This window comes from Oryzias latipes, chromosome 2, assembly GCF_053564925.1.
Source record: "Oryzias latipes strain Hd-rR chromosome 2, Olatipes_Hd-rR_3.1".
NCBI lineage: Eukaryota > Metazoa > Chordata > Actinopteri > Beloniformes > Adrianichthyidae > Oryzias > Oryzias latipes.
In genome coordinates this window covers 18933290-18939031 of record NC_136238.1, presented here as the reverse complement: position 1 = coordinate 18939031, position 5742 = coordinate 18933290, and the positions used below count along the sequence as shown (strand labels likewise).

Sequence of the window (5742 nt, the reverse complement as noted above, 5' to 3'; positions counted from 1 at the left end):
GCCAGAAAGCAACCCCCCCCCCCCCCCCCCCCCCCCCCCCCCCCCCGGAGCAAGTCCAGGCCCCGACCCCCAGGCGCCGGCCCTGGGAGAGCTCTGGTCAGGCCACGACGGGACCGAGGCAGCCAACCCGCCGGGGCAACCGCCGATGGTTGGGATCTTTAATAGCTTTTTGCGTTGAGTGATTTATTGATGTGATTTTACACTTTAGGGACACCACCACAAGCTGGGTTTAAAACATTTTTTATGTATGTCATTTAATTTCACAAGTGCCACATCAATTCAAAGAACTGATTGTCATCAGCCTTTAATGGCATTTCAGTAACACTTTACAATAAAGAGTCCCTTTGTTGATGTTAGTAATGCATAATTAAGCTATAATTAAATGAAGAGATAACAGACACTTTTATTCATGACTGCATTACTAAGTGTATTTCTTAAAGCATTAATCAGCAGTTTACTAAGGTTTTGTATTCAACTTTACTTAAAACCTAACCAGGCAAAAAATTTGTAGCACCGTTTGCTCGTTTTTATCCTGTATTTCCAAAGTGATAATTGTTCGCATTTTACAATAAGGCTCCAATAAGAAAGTCATAACTCTTAACTAAGGTTAAGTAATGCTTCATTAATGTGTAAATTCAGGTTAAAAACTTAACGTAAAAACGTACTTATTGCTTTATAACTCAGAACAAACACCCACAGTAGATGATTATTTTTAAGGCTTTAAAAATATATCAACTAACCTAAATGTTTACATAATGTTAAGTAATTGCATACTGTAGCTTTTATTAATGATTTATAATGCATTAAGATGTGTTGAATAAGAAACATTAATTTACTTCTAACTAATACATTAAGTAATGCAATTAGTAATGTCACGACTAGCGGGACAAAACCTGGAAGGAGACTCAGATGAGGTTTGAGATGAGTAGAAAAGGTTTCAATTTTCAGATCGTGGTTCAATAGGTGGTAGGCGAAGCAGGGTACTCCGAGGCGATCCCACGACGAGGATGGAGGATAGCGGTGGCTCGTGACGTCACTGGTGGATTCGACCGTGGCTTGTGGCGAGACTGGAGCATCGGCAGTGGCCCGTGGCTTGACAGGAGGTGATGACAAGGCTGGGATCCGGAAATGCAGCAGACTCAGGCGACCACTCTTGGTAATGGATTCCTGGAGACAAGGTAAGAGCGAGACTTAGGCAGAGGCTTGAAACAAAGACTAAGAACGTGAAGTACATGCTATGCACCATCAGGGGCAACGAACTGGCATTGAATGCTGGTCCAGGATCTCCTTAAGAAGGCAGGCAGGTGATAAGTTGAGTGGTCGGAGCTGTGTCCCATCAGGAGCCAAGCAGAGAGAGGAGGGGGAGGAGAACTGACAGAGGCACCATGACAAGTAATGCAAAATAATGCATAGACATGGCTGGCAACACTTTATTTACTACTTAATTAATGCTTAATTATGCAATAACTAACAATAACGAGGCCCTTAAGTGTTACTGTAAGGAATGTTTCTCATTCTTTTATGGTGGGACGCTGCTGTGTTGTCTATTTTTAATAAAAGGATACAACTAATGAAACATTTTGTTTAAAATACTAGTAACTAAAAAAGTTTTTTCTTTTAAAAAAACATAGGGATCTATTAAAAAGTCAACAATTTGATTTCAATTCCACAAATTGATTTTTGAAAGGAAATTTTAGAATTGACCAAATTTCAATCACGCCACAGTCAAATGAATAGATTGTTGTCATCTCTAGAAAAGATCAAAAATTGTCCTTTTGAAGCTGCCTTAGTGAAGTCTGATCTCATGTCTTCAGGGTGGTCTGGATCTCCTCCAGAGCACCTTGATTGAAACCTTTGGTGGTGAATAAGTTGCTGGTTGTGCCTCTGAAGCAGCTGAGAAATGCTGCTGAATCATGAATCGTCCCCGCTGTGCCGCTCATTCATCCACCCAGGGGACCCAGCCCTCTGATGGACGGCCTCTGAGTGACAGACAGAACCCGAGGCGTAGACACTGCCTCAGTGTTTGGAGCACAGCCGCTCTGTTCAGGCCCCACAGGGGGCCACCAGGGCCCACAGAGCCCCACAACAAATCTCCCAATTGTGTTCCTAACGCTCACCAGAAACACGCCACATGATCCTTATCAGGCTGCTTTTAAAGTAAATATACACCCTGACCATACATTACCATAAATTATGGCTGCTTGATTGTGATTGGAGTGAAACCGTTTCCCCATCCAAACACTGGCAGAGTGAGAGCTGGAAAAAGAAAAAAGCTGCCGTTTCTGCCAGGATCTGCTCAAATTGCCTCCAACGAGGTCCCCGGGTCCGGCGGGGAGGGGGCTCTGCATGAACACAAGCAGTGATGTCATTCATGAGCAGGTCTCACATTCAGCGGGCCCTTGGAACAGAGAGCAATGAGCTCCTCTAATAGCTTGCTGCTTGAATGGCTGCCATCGCTCCTGCAGAATACTGCCGCAGTGTTTCAGTATGAGGTGCCCCTTTATGTTCACGCATGTTAGCACGTGCTAATACCAGGTCAGTTAGTGAGCGAAAACACCAAAACAAGAGAGGTTCAATTAGTCTGCTGGATGTTGACTCTGCCTCAGGTCTTTATTTAAACAGAGTGATCCAGAGCAGCAGGATATTTATGTATTTGCTCAAATCATCTGACGGGACAATGGACATTGATCAAAATGACGCATACACCCCAATTTTAACAAAAGCCTACTATTCTTAGTAGTGGTGGAGGGAATCCAAAATTCTTTTCCATAAAAAACATTTTACTGCAACATCGATAAATTGGATGATCAAGAGAAAACAAGTTAAAAAGTAAAAAATAATTAAAATGGTCAAATGGTGTATTGAAGGCCCAAAGCACTTTAAGGTATACACACCTCAGCAACGTGGGTCAAACAACCTCTTTCAATAAAAAGTTAATGTAAACACAACTAAACGCACCTTTCGGGTTTCCGTGTTTAAAACTCGGGCATCGATACGCAAGTTTCTTTTAATCATTTTTGGGCTCCACCTACAAAATGTACTGAACCTACGTTAGGAGTGAAATTAGGTCAAACTTTGACCAATCAGGGTCTCAGATTTGGTGGTGACGCATGGGTTAGATTTGCACCAGTTTGAGATGTTGCACCAAGCCTCTTCCAACTGTAGGTGGCGTACATGTGGCAGTAAACAGTAGCAAAGAAAAAAGAAACAGAAGCCCCTCCCTTCTTGTCCGATGTGAAAACCATGGGCTAAACTGTAAATCTACGGTGACAGAACGCGATAGCCACGCATACACTGATGATGGCACCGCGTCAAACACCAGGAGTAACGTGGGGTTTAGTGTTTTACCCAAAGACACTTTAACGTGTGGCAGACAAGGCAATAACCAAATCTGCAATCTTGAAAGCGAATCAATGTTGACCGCTAACAGTATCCAGCCATTTTTGGGTTTCCCAGGCCTGTAGAGGGATATAGAGAGGAGTGGGTGCATCTTAACCCTTGTGCTATCCTAGGCACTTTAACATTGGGAGTTGGGTCATCTAAACCCACTAGACAGTGCTCTGTACCTTTTTCCTTCAATGATTTGTGATCTTCACTGGTGTCCATGGATTACATGAAATCTTTCCACCTTTATCCACCTTTGTCATGGTAGAGAGAACACGTCAATGCAAGGGTGGGGTCATAGGATAGCACAAGGGTTAACGGGAGCGCAGGTTTGTTTTGCAGTTCCCTTGAGGCCTGTTCACCCACCTTAAGTGACATCATGAAAATGGCATGCACCGTTGTTGTGCCTGGGGTAAGTGTATCATGAGATATTTGTAGGCAAACGTTACAATGTGATGTAAGAGTGATGCTGTGGTACGGTGCCCTGTTGCCACTCTCTAGTTGTTAGTAAGGTGCACACCGACTTCTCACTGACCACATAAATGTGGCACGCACAGGGTGTGCACGTGATAAAAAGTGCCCATAGAAAGCCCACACAAACTAAACTTTGATTGTCTAATTTCTTTCTTACTAACAGTCAGGCTGCTCGAAAGGAAGCGCAAACTGATCAACGGGCTCCCTGCACATTCCGCCTCACTCACTTCATCCTTACTTACCATTATGTGTTGTATAAGTGATCGCTACGACACGTCGCCTGTGTGTGTATGAGCATTTTTGTCCTACAGACTCCCCGACTCGCCCCGAGGTAGCCTGTACCCACCCGTAAGGGCAGTTCAGACTAAGACTTACGGCTAATTAAGCTATTTCCATATTGCCCACTTTGTGTGTACATTGGTTTTTCCTGTTGGCCACCCCAAATTCAAAAAGAAAGAAAAAAAAAGTCGATGGCAACAGTAACGAAACGAAAAAAGTGAACATCAGGGTGTACAACAAAAGCAGATGGAGGGATGGATAGACGGACAAACGGACAGACTGACGGACGGGCGGATGGATGGATGGATGGATTGATTGCACACACTGCATTTTCTGATACTGATCGTCATTTCACAGCAACTTTACTTTCAACAGGGTTGGATTGTTTATGACTGTCTCGATTCCACCTTAAACGACATTATTACTAGTAGTTATTATTATTTCACATCGGCTCTCATCTTATTGTCAAATACTTCGTTCCATTTGTCACCGGAATTAAACTTGACTTACCTGACCCTCTCTGTTTCATTCGGAAGTCTACAAACTTTTCCAAAGTGGTTCTTCATTTAAAATGTCATCTGCAGCTGCCTAGACCAAATCACTACCCTTGTTTAACTGTGATTACACGAGGACTCTCCGCTCTGGTAAACTTAGAGCACACTAAATTTCCCACCTCATGTATTTTTCACGTCTTAGGGTAGACTTGTGTGATTCCTGGAAAAACAACAGCTCCCATTAATCTTTCAGCTCCTTTACTTACAGTCGGGAGCTCTTAGTCATCCGCCGCGCTGCCTCACCGCCATTCACCTAATAATCTCCTAAGTGTGTGGCTGTAAGGAAAATAATTCGTCTCCAAATCCCTGTTAAGACGATAATGGCGTTTTGTGCTTCTGCACAAATTCATCTGAGCTTCTTAATTATACCAGTTGAGCATTTTTGCGGCGAGCGCCTTCTTAGCCGATGAAGTAAGTCATACCAGAAGCTCAGCCGACTGCGAGGCCTCGACCTGGAGCCGAATGTATCGCTGCTGACCCGTGATGCGATGCAGGTGAAGCGGTTTCAATTGCACAATCAGGGCAGGAACAACACAGCCAATCCCAATCAGGTGCTGACCTTAAAAGAAGAAAAACAGCGGAGGCCTGAAAGCTGCTTTTTCTAGCGTTAATGAGCAAAGACATAATTAAAGATTCAGAGAGAACACAGTGTGCGTGAACCTGCAGCAGAGTTATGTTTCCTCACTTTGACAGGCTGACAGGAGGAGGACTGACGAGAAGCAAACGCTCTCGCAGGACGACTGACGGATTTGCCTTGAACTACATCACACCGTCAGTGTGACGGATATTTACAACTTTCTTGACCATTCTCATTTTTTTTTAAGCATGAGAATCAATAATTAAACCTAGGTGTCAATTAGTTAACTGCCATGTTCAAAAATGTAGAGCAGTGCTCCCACACCCCCGGGCTGAGGACCGGTACCGGGTCATGAGCCATTTGGTACCGGACCGCAGATAGAAAACAAATGCACTTACATAAAAAAACTTGTTTTTACTTCCGTTTTGTGTATGTTCTGATAAAGAAGGAAGTTTTATTTTAGAAAACTACCAG

General features: G+C 43.6%; 1 long non-coding RNA gene across 1 annotated transcript; it reads right to left on the bottom strand.

The window, feature by feature from the left end:
* Window positions 1-224: 224 nt before the first annotated feature.
* LOC144990291 (uncharacterized) lies at window positions 225-2342 on the bottom strand. The gene is made up of 2 exons (XR_013654292.1): window positions 1244-2342; window positions 225-1167 (listed from the first exon to the last, which is right to left on the bottom strand). It is a non-coding gene; the product is annotated as an uncharacterized LOC144990291 (long non-coding RNA).
* Window positions 2343-5742: the final 3400 nt, after the last annotated feature.